The sequence below is a fragment of the Homalodisca vitripennis genome, unplaced genomic scaffold (assembly GCF_021130785.1).
Source record: "Homalodisca vitripennis isolate AUS2020 unplaced genomic scaffold, UT_GWSS_2.1 ScUCBcl_478;HRSCAF=2567, whole genome shotgun sequence".
In the NCBI taxonomy this organism is placed as follows: Eukaryota; Metazoa; Arthropoda; class Insecta; order Hemiptera; family Cicadellidae; genus Homalodisca; species Homalodisca vitripennis.
The window spans coordinates 98,782-110,000 of record NW_025776652.1 but is presented as its reverse complement, the minus strand read 5'-3'; positions in this window follow the sequence as shown (position 1 = coordinate 110,000).

Sequence of the window (11,219 nt, the reverse complement as noted above, 5' to 3'; positions counted from 1 at the left end):
TCGTAGAAAAAAATATAGTAGGCGTACAATATTTTATGAGGACACCAGGAAGCTTCTGTTTGCAGCTCACTGACTCACGATCTTAAAGGATTGCTAGAGTCGCTATATCTCTGACGGCAAGGGCTTTACCCCTGTGACATACAACCGGCAAAAACACAACGTCTTTCTTGTCACTTCACAAACAGTTAACATTTATGAAGCTCTTAATTTTTATTTTAGCAGATATATAAATATTGATTTAACATAACTAAATGCATGCGTTTCAGAAACAAATTTAAAATTGTATATTTTGTTTGCTATTTTATCTACATTTTTATGCCATAGTAATGATAATAATTTATATCAGAATTACTTCTGATTTCGTAAAACCCACATTAATAAAATATAATTATAAATTAGAGTGTTCCTGACATTTAATGTAGTAATGCATGACCAGTTTTGAAGTGCAATTGAAAAGATTTCATCATCCTCTTTTGAACAATTCATTGAACATCTTGATACAGATCACCAGCTCAAATTTCTAGAGAAATTGATACATAATAATATCATTTTTACTCTGTACAAAATCAGTGAAAAATACTTTTATAATTTTATTTGTTAAAAGTATTTTGAAACTAGCCCAGAAAAATTTATTTATGCTTAATCAATTATGATTTAATTATGGTTAACCTCATATTGAACTGAAGGTCATTATCATGTGAATCGTAGTATTCATTTCAGGTGTTACTCGATTGCTAGTATTAGTTCTAGCACAAATGTTGGTATAATTTAGGACCTTTAGTCTAATTAATCATGGTATAGTAATATTAGTAATATAAATTATTACACATATAAGCACCAAAGTTTAAACGAATAAGATGCCATATTCATTAATGTATACATTCATACTTGCTAGAAAGATTTAAAGCAACACTTTTAGAGTTACTATTTCTATTTTTCAGCGTGTATTTCCTTTGAAAAATATAGGCCTTTTAAAAGTTACAAGATTGTAAAAAGAACTCATGAATTTCGATCAGTGAAGAAGAAGATTCATCACCTAGCAACAAGAGTGTGCCTGGCACTTTATAAACATCACCATTTGATTTATTCATTAGTGTAAAAGACTGTGGTACTTTGAAATGAAAGGAGAGTATAAAATATATATGCACGAATTGAAACAGTTCGTGTGTACGTGCATGCGTGTTTATACAATTGCAAAAGTATAAGTATTAATATATAGTACTTTAATAATTAATAAAAAATGGGATCTCATATATCATTGAATATGTCAAAATCTATGATTGGGCTGCTCATCCTAATAACTCATTCACGTCTATGTAGAAATTAAGTTTCATATAAAATTGATATTAGTGGAGAATCTATTTCTCGAGACAGATTTATAAATGTGATATTCACAGTTGTGATCATAAATTTAAGATCCATAGCAGCGTTTAAAATAATATAGTTCCGGTGAGCTAGTAAGTTAATAATACGGAAGATTCCGATCAAATCAAATCTTGTCACAAACTTTTAACATTGACTCTGTGAATAAAACATTAAGTCTAATATGAAAGTGTTCAACGCAATAACTTACTTTACTAGTTTCATCTTACCCGGGAGCACTCGCGCTAATGGGTGTGTCTGCTGCGTATTGCATCATGTTTAGACAGTAGAAGTCGCTGGGGGTGGGGTGTCATGGTGGGGGGGGGGCGGACGCTCCTTGCGGGTTATTAGTTTCAACCTAACAGCGCGAGTAATCACGTCAGCCCAGTGTTAGGAGCTATCTAACGGCGCGAGTGATCGCGTAACTGCCAATTTAAATCCATCAGTTTAGTGATTTTTTTGTTTGTTTTTCAGTTTGCTTTTGAGTTATATTTCGTAGATTGCTCTTTTATGACTTCACAATTATTGCAATGAATGAATACCATGAAAAATCCGTTCTTAGTTGGTTGAAGGATGTTAGATTCGATCTAACAACGCGAGTTCTTGCGTAACTTCTTGTAGCGCGAGTTCTCGCCATAATAAAAATGTAAAAATATTCACAAACGCTCAGCCAAATCCCATGGAGTCATGTGCATCATCCTCCAGCTCATAGTTGAATATATTTAAATTAATCTTCATGTAAACTTTAGGTCAGTTCGCTTTTGATTTATCGTGCCGACAGGCAGAATTAAATATAATTTTTAAAGTCCTTGTAGTGGTTGACTAAGTTAACATGAAACCAATTATTTTACAGACAAAATATGTGTTTTGAAAAAAAAACAATAAAGCCCTATTATAAAATATAACTAATATAAAGCAAACGCACTAGACCTGTATGTTATGTTTGTATTTATTTGTAGGAATGCTTGATTTGGCATTTTATACCTTGAAAGGATTAGTAAAGAATTAAATTAACCTTTGAATATATTCACTTGTTAATACTCCTAATAGTTTTGCTTAAAATGATTTGTTATATTTTTATGTACAAGCAACAATTTGTTACAAATTATGTAATGAAAGAAGAGTATTGGCTGATGAAATGGATACCAGGTATTAGCGTAAGTCACACCTTCCCTCTGCTGATTGGAGAGTTAAGTAGGCTTAGCGATTCTCCTGATTAATGCAAGGATTTGTTCCGTTATCCCATAGTTTACAGCACTCTTTGTGTTCTTAGATATATTTCAAATTTAATATTTGGAGTGTCCTTAAAGTAAATCAATCAGGAAATATTCAAGAAAAATCAAATGGTATGGAAATTTTAAGTTCTAAATTAATATCTTGTTTGTCACAAATATAAAATTTGTAACAATTTAAAACAAACGATTAGTCTGTACACTAATATTGTCTTTCAAAGAAATTTACTTACTTATTGACATATAAGAATAACCTCATAATAACTAATACAAAAAGGGTTTGAACTGGTATATATTGTTATTTTAAAAATGTAAAGTCACAAGTAAACCTTCTTGCCCTAATAGCACATGAACTGATTCAATTAAGTAAAACAATGTGTATTGTAAGATTTTAATATTGAAACACTTCTCTAAATAATAACAACTTTAATTTAAACACACTAAATAGTTTATTGAAATACTAGGCTAGTCCTATCACATAATTAAAGTAACAAAGTTAACGCTATAACTGATTAGTTTTTATAAAATTGATTTGTCTACATGTTTACAGTTATACACACGGGCGTTATGATTTTAAGTAAATAGTATTTACATAATGTGACGTATGCTGCCTGCTAACATTATATAGTTAATTTATGTATTTACTGCCACAATACATATATTATACATTAAAATAACGTTTTCCCTTGTAACCGCTACCTGTATCTCCTGCATCTTCGTTTCCAAACTTCTAAGTTCGATTGCCTCTTAAAGGTGCTTGTATGCTTGAGGAGGAGCACCTCCATAATTTTTAATCAAGTAGACGCTCTCTGAGACTCTCAATACTTCAGAATATTGCCTATGACTTTTCAGCATTTAAAAGTATATGTTCAATATTTTTCTTCATTACTTAAAACATTCTTTTTGTGTGAAACTCCGTTGAGAAAACATTTTTTATTTTAATATTTTTTTTATTTAAAAGCTGAGTGTTTACCTAACAAAATTATTATCTTGTTTAATCGTTGCTAAGTCAACAATGGTTTATGAAGCTTCAGCTCTGAATAGACAGTTTTGTGTTCGAGGAAGATTTACTTATTCCTCCATGGAATTTGGTTGATTTAGCGATGTCTTACCTTCCACGCGGATTCTGATTTTAAGTTGTATAGCAATAAGCTGTCACTTACCTAACATGTGTAATTGATAATTCTGCCTGTAGTAGCTTTGCATAGAAGAGATTACACTCACTAAAATATACATTACTCAAATTTGAAATGTTATGAAATTAAACTTTTATCTGGGTTAAGCATCGCCAATGAACTATACGGATACGTCATCTCGCAGGAATAAGTTTACGTTCACGCAACTGGTTGTTGCAATGTTCTGATGACGCTTCAACAACAGCAACATACAGTCTGATAAATTGCATTCAAGTGCGTTTAACTTTAAAATGTTAAACAATAATTTTTTATGTAAGAAATTCTTAAACTATCCGTATATCAACATTCTGTACTTGAGACAGTCATAATTTTAGTAATTTTATATATGCTTCCAAAACTTAAAGCACTTCATACAAAGTAGCAACTATCAGTTCTGAAAACCGAGATCCAATATTTCATTTCATAGTTAAAGCAAGGTATGCGTTAAAACATGTATTGCCTCTCGTATAGCTTTGAGGTTCTTACCATTCAGGAAATAGTACTATACTGTTAACTGACTTCCTTATTTTACAGTTTTTGTTAAATATATCCAGAAACTGTTGTATAATTAAAATTAAAAGCAGATGAGATTCTAATTTTATAAATTATTAGTGTCATATCGTAATATTTTATGCTATGCAACTGCTTAAATATACACTTACACGATACCTGTTTCAATTTGTACAGATATGTTTTTTCCTCTGCTTTCATTTCAAAGTATCGCAGTGAATCGTCAAGATATATACTAGTGAATAAATCAAAGGGTAATGTTTATATTATAGTGCCAGGAAACGCCTTGTTTCTAGGTGACGAATCTTATTTGACACTGATCAAAGTTTAAAACATTGTTAATATCTAGTGACTTTTTAAGGTCTATATTTTTTCACTTAAAATCCATACTGAATATTATGTCAATAGTAACACAAATGTGTATTTTACAACATACAGAAATTTATATGAATTAATTATTGCGGATTTTTTCCACGTTTAAAATGCAAAGACAAAATAAACGATAGCAAAATGTATAGATCTGTACTACTAGAAATCAAAAGTTGACAAACAAACGATTGTTGAATTTGTTTTTAATTTTATATAAATTTTATTTCATGCTTTTTAATTTAATTTATCATTACCGCATTTGTTGTGCATAATATATGTTTTCAAAAACTAACAGTTTAGGAATCTGATTGATTAGTTTAAATGAAAGAAGAGTTCTTAGATATTTTTTGTTTATTAATAATTATTATTTGAAGAGTGTTTTATAAAAGTAATCACATTAATATTAATTGTTTTACATGATTCCTATATTTTTGTACGTTTAACACTATCCCAAAGTTTCAGTTCAAGAAGAAAATCTTTATCTTCGAGGTAGTTAAATACATTCAATTCTGTTGGTTTGATTATAAAACTATCATCATTCTTCTAAATATTTACGTAACCCAATGGATGTGTGGAATTTACCATTTTATTCATTTTAAAAGCAGCCATTTAGAATATTCTTTAAAAATTCTATTGTTTTACATAGTAGCAGTTTTCATCAGTACGTCTATATACTCAAACGTTTACCTTTGTAACTGATACATTTACTTAGAAAAGTACTATATGATATAAAACAAAAAATACACGTACAAAACTGAGGATTTTAAAACCTTCATTCATGGGGACATTTTCCTGGAACATGGCATTATTTTATTACAATAGGCTAATTTCTTATTAAACCTTATCAATTTAGATTAGTCACTTTCCTGCTAACATATTATACACACACGATAATCCCTGTAATTACCATAATCATCCTATTTCACCTACTGAAAGTCACAAGGCTATTTCGGAGAATCCTACAGACTAGTCAGTTAACACCTTCTATCTTGAGTGATGATTACTCTAATAAGACATTAAGCACACTTAGGCGTCTGTCACAGTCATCGTGTTAAAAAGCAGAAACGTTATGGACAAGGTAACCAGGAACTCCAGGCTCTGTGGAGACCATCATAGTACACGATGAGGTCATGGTGAATCTCATGTCTGTGTTTTATGACAAGACTTAGCACTAAGTATATACAATTTTATTAAATATAACTTCGGATAAACATGTTGTAATATGAAATATACATTTGAAAAGTAAGGCGTTGTGGAAACTTTAACCTACTAGTAGGCGTTTCAAGGACAATAATAGAGTTTTAAAAACACTTGTCTTATCACACATTGAGGAATAAGTTTTATATAAACATAACCCTCTTTTCGCAAATATTTTTCGTACTTTAAAACAATAATATTCTACATTGAATACGTAAAGAATTGAGCAATGCAAAAAGCAAAAGTACTGAATCTATCGGACCAGGGATTCGGTGGTGAAGCAGACAAGAACGTTCTCCGTGGTATTGCTATCACTTAAACAACAGAGAAGCCTTTATCTATGCTAAAACTGTGAGGGATGAGTTTGGCAAGACATTACAGGGATAGCTCAATGAAGCAATTTAAACTATGGCCAAATTAGTTGGTCGAAGTTACAAGATGGAGCCTCAGTGGTTTATATTACTAACACTAGACGGCGCTCCCAGGAGACCGGGTGTTTGACTGGCGCTCATCAACAGTTGATGAGTGTAATTTCCTCCGGACCATAGGGAACCTTGGAACTTGTGTTTACTTTCCGTAATATTGCACTCAAGCACTGTTGACTCAAGTATAATTTCTATAAATGGCAGATAATGTCGCTCCCTTTAAAGGCTCAAGAAAATATTTCCGGTTTGTCATACATAACTGTGTTAATAATTCTTTTAACTGAAAGTAAATGTGAAACATTACATTTGCCAAGTTGAAATCGAAATGCTATAAATAAAAAATCACCAACACAACGCTGTGTTTAATCTATATGAGCATTGGGCAGACGATGTAACGTTTTAGACCAATATAAAGAGTCATTTCTCAGAGGCTATATCTTTTTTTATGAATACAGAGAGCCATTGGTTTGAGAATGTAACGTCCTTGGCCGATTTAGAGAAGCAGTGGTCCGAGGAAGTAAAGTTTTATACTAATTTATTGTTCTGAGGATGTTCAATATGTCCTCAGACAATATGTAAGAGCATTGGGTAGAGGATGTATCATTCTTCTATAGAACGGTGTATAGGAAAATTGGTGACAGGATATATCGTCTTAGACCAATGCTGACAGGTGGCCGAGTACGGGATTAACCAGATCCGTGTCTACGCTATTTCCTCGCTGAAATAATTAACTCTTAGACATTTCTTTCCTGTATAAATGCTTATCTGTAAATCTGTATATGTTTTTAATATAGTTATCAAAGTTATTTTATTAGGCATAGCTAGTTCTCTTACACAACAACATTAACAATAGGTTGTTGCATAAAGACTCCCCATTTATAGACGATTCCTGATGTTAGTCTATTCTTATCTGGTAACGCTGTTGAAGACACGTTTGTCAACTTACGACGTAACCTTGTACTTACGGATTATGATATATTATAATTATCCAAACGTAATTATCAATATAATGTTCACCACCAATGAAATCTGTAATTTAGTTACTACGGTTTGCAATAGTTCGTTATAAAAATATGTGACGTTAAAAAATTGCAATACAGTGAATGTTCAAATAAAGAAAAGAATTTTGTAATTCTTATGGTTAATTTGTTCTACATAAGTATGAAACCTGTAAAATATGTTACGAAAATTTGAGCAGCTTAATTATTGTTTCGTACAAACTTCAGAACACGTAAATTTTAATTTTAAATGTTAGAAGGAGAATTAAATTTAAAAGGCATATGACTGATAACAAGCTGAATTATTAAACAAAAATGGATACAGTTTAAATTTTACTTGTGTAGTAAATTGCTAATTAAATTGTCGATTTTAAACTTACATTTGATATAAACGTATCCTGGTACTTAATATGATTAACACAGTACCTATTTATGTTATTTTTAAGATAAAAAAAAATATATACCATTCAGCTAGATTCTGCGTTACTTATTTATTGATAGGAAGTATGACAAATATTTTTTTTTACGTTTACAAAATTGAAGAAAAACTGTATTGGTAATAATACTTTCAAGATTTTCCTAATGTATTTGCAGTATCCTACAGTGCTATTAACTAACATAATGGTCCTAATGAAGGGTTAAATTTCCGATATCTATACGAACCTGATTAGCAGCTAGTTAAATAGGCCTACAGTAACAGGATTAAATATGGATTAAGTACTTACCCATTGCGTTGCATTCCGTAGCTATGATCAATTAAAGAGAGCTTGTTTCAGTTCCGATATCAGAATTCATTTGAAATGTTTCTAATACAATTGTTCCTGTTTCGTATTTGCTGGTTTATATTTCACACTAAAACGCTGATTACAATTTTTCTTTTTGTTAAAATTTAACAAAATAATCTCGCAAATAATTTAACGAGCGTTGAACTTTTTGGTAAGAAAAAAAACTTGCCAGCCACAATTTTAAGGACTGAAAGAACAGCCAGACCTAAGATTTTTATGATAACAGAAACCTCGAAATATTAAATAAATATTCTATGCTAATCTAAGTGCATAGTTTTCTATACGATTAACCACGCAGAAGATAAGATAAGTTAAAGGCCGAGTCTTTTTTCCATACGTCTCCAAAACAGTGCTGAAATGTATTAAATGGTTGTGTACTTTATAGTCGATTATTGTTTTCTTATGATAATGTCTTATCTGGATGCCTTATTAAACGTATGACATGAAACACTTTAAAAACCTGATATCAGATATAAAATGTACATTGTTTTATCAAAATAAGACATTAGTTCATTTGTTCATTGCTTCTTCTCAAAAGTTTATTTATAACGTTTCCGTACAAAAAGTCATCATAGAACTTCACAAAAGTGCAAATAACTATAAAATATATGTTTATCTGTATCTAGTCAAATATATTTTACTTTAATACATAATATAAACTATTGGCGATTTAATTGAGTAAATTGGTATTATTTAATAAAGCTGGAGGTTTCAGATCTGTGGGATTTAAATATACAACTTGACTACCATAAAAGCGGGAGAAAATGTGCATAAAGTGAAATGGAAGTAAAGTAGTTAGGATGTAATCTACCAAGCATATACTGTCCCATTTCTCTGAGACTTCGTAAACTTCACACTACTCTCCTCCTTCTCATTTCCTCAAGTGTGCTTGCTGTTAAGTTTGGTATGACTCGATATTATAAAAATCCATGAGAAACTTTTCGCATGAGAAAAAAGCGCATAGAAACTGCATTTATTTACATGAGTAAAAACTGTAGTATTTTTCAATTTCATAAACATCTTAATTTTAAACCAAAAGCAGCGATATGCTTGTATTAACATTTTTGTTGTCAGATTTGAATCCTGACGTTTATTTATACAATTTTCAACAACCACGCAGTTTGGGAAAGTAAGATTATTGATCTGTATACACTGCCACGAATGTAAGTTATATTACTTACGTTCTAACAGTAACGAAGGTTTGAATTAATAAACTTAAACTTCAAACGTGTCAACGCTTATTACGCAAGTAGCTTATTAATATAGACGTTTAGAAGCTCATCTGACTTTAAATAAATCAATAAATTGAGATCACACGTAAAAGTATTATAGTTCTGGCTCACGAATATAAAATAGAGGTTTTGATCATTTGTTTCTAGATTAATTTAACTGCAGAAATCAATTAATTATGTGAGCTTTTAACGTGTATTTTCACATCAAGTTTGATTTTAAACAATCCCATTAGGGCAGTCAATACGTTGGTCAGTCGTAGTACAAGACTGATGTTTTATTTACATTAGTCCTATAGTAAATAACTAATAATACAACAAATTAAGTGTATAATTATTTGCTCTCGTGCTAAATTAGCTACAATATACACATAACAGTATATAATTTAATTAAAAGGCACCCACATATTAACAATTAGGATTTTACAACAAATAAAAACCAAGCTTAAGCTACCCTGTACAAAATAAAAACTAAACTAAATTATATTTTAAGTTACATACTTCATTCTCCTTGTTTGCCCAGATTTTGTAGTTCGTAGAAGACTATTACTTGGTATCGTACTTGTACCACCCTACCTCAAAATTGTATAAAAATAGCAGTTTAGAATTTGGTAACAATAGTAAATAAATAATATTTATTTATACCTATTACTGTGGAGTGCAAGTCTGTACCCTTCGCAAGTAAAGATAGAGATAATTTGGTTAAAGCGAGAAGTTATCTCGAGTTGGCTACGATGAAGCTCTATAGATATGGTTGGCTGGGCCCATAACCTCAACTGTCTTCTTTGCTGCACTTTCGTGCGCATGCGCAAATTTCAAACAGGTTCCAGTAGTATAGAAGGGACAGCTGCCTGACATAAAGCGGTCTTATCGCAAATTTTTATAATTTGCCTCAGCAGGTAAGGAAGGCCTGCTGTTATCGGTTGTAGAAGTGGTAAGTTTACGTTATTGATGAATATGAAAGATATTTTAAGTGTCGCTCGTCACGCAATCAGAAGTATACTACATACAACAAAATTAACCAAGTTAATACTACACACTTTAATTCTTCCAAGCTGATATATCATTAAGTCAACGACTAAAATTAGTATTAATAAGAAACAACCCCGTTCTCTGCTTGCCAATAGGAGCTAAGGGACTTTTAGACATTACAATCACGTCAGGAATACACCATATCTCAGCATTCTGAGCCTACTTTTATTACTGTTTTAGTTGTTAAAATGTCATATGATCGTACTTAGTTTGTGAAAAAAATTCATTTTTCATGCAATTTTATCGTTTTCGTCTTGTCTACCTATAATGCCAATGAAAAAATAATTAACTTTCGCTTTGACAAAATTTGGTAAAACAAATATCGTGGAATGATATGCACCATCGTCAAACTCGATGCTGCTCATATACCAATAAATTTTCATGCAAAATTTCAAATTTAATGGTTATTTTGTTCTTAGAATATCAGACATTTAGAAACTAAACTTTTCCATCTCTTCGTGTTATAAGCTTCGCTAACGTTCAGCTAACTATTCTATTAACACCTCTCGTAGAAAATTAACAGATAACCAAACAACCAATTACTGTTGCGATATTAGATGATACGTTGGTGATTTATTGAAATATATAAAATAAGTGATATTTTGTTTTGAGGACGTATATAACAAAAGTGTATAAATTACGAAATCGTTACGAAGGGTATTAGCTAAGCAGTAAGTGAAGTTAAAGCAATAGCATCATTAGAAGAAAATGTTTTCCGGGCTCAGTCCAGTGGTTGCAGGGGATTGATAATGTATCAAAGCACAGTATCAATTTATTAAATAACATTCGCAGCAATTAGTTTTGCTGAAAAATGTCTCTGAACGTCCCAGATCACTAACGCACATCGTCTATCTAATCGAGTAACGTATAAGGTGTAGGAAAACTTATAAAATTCTTTTATTTAT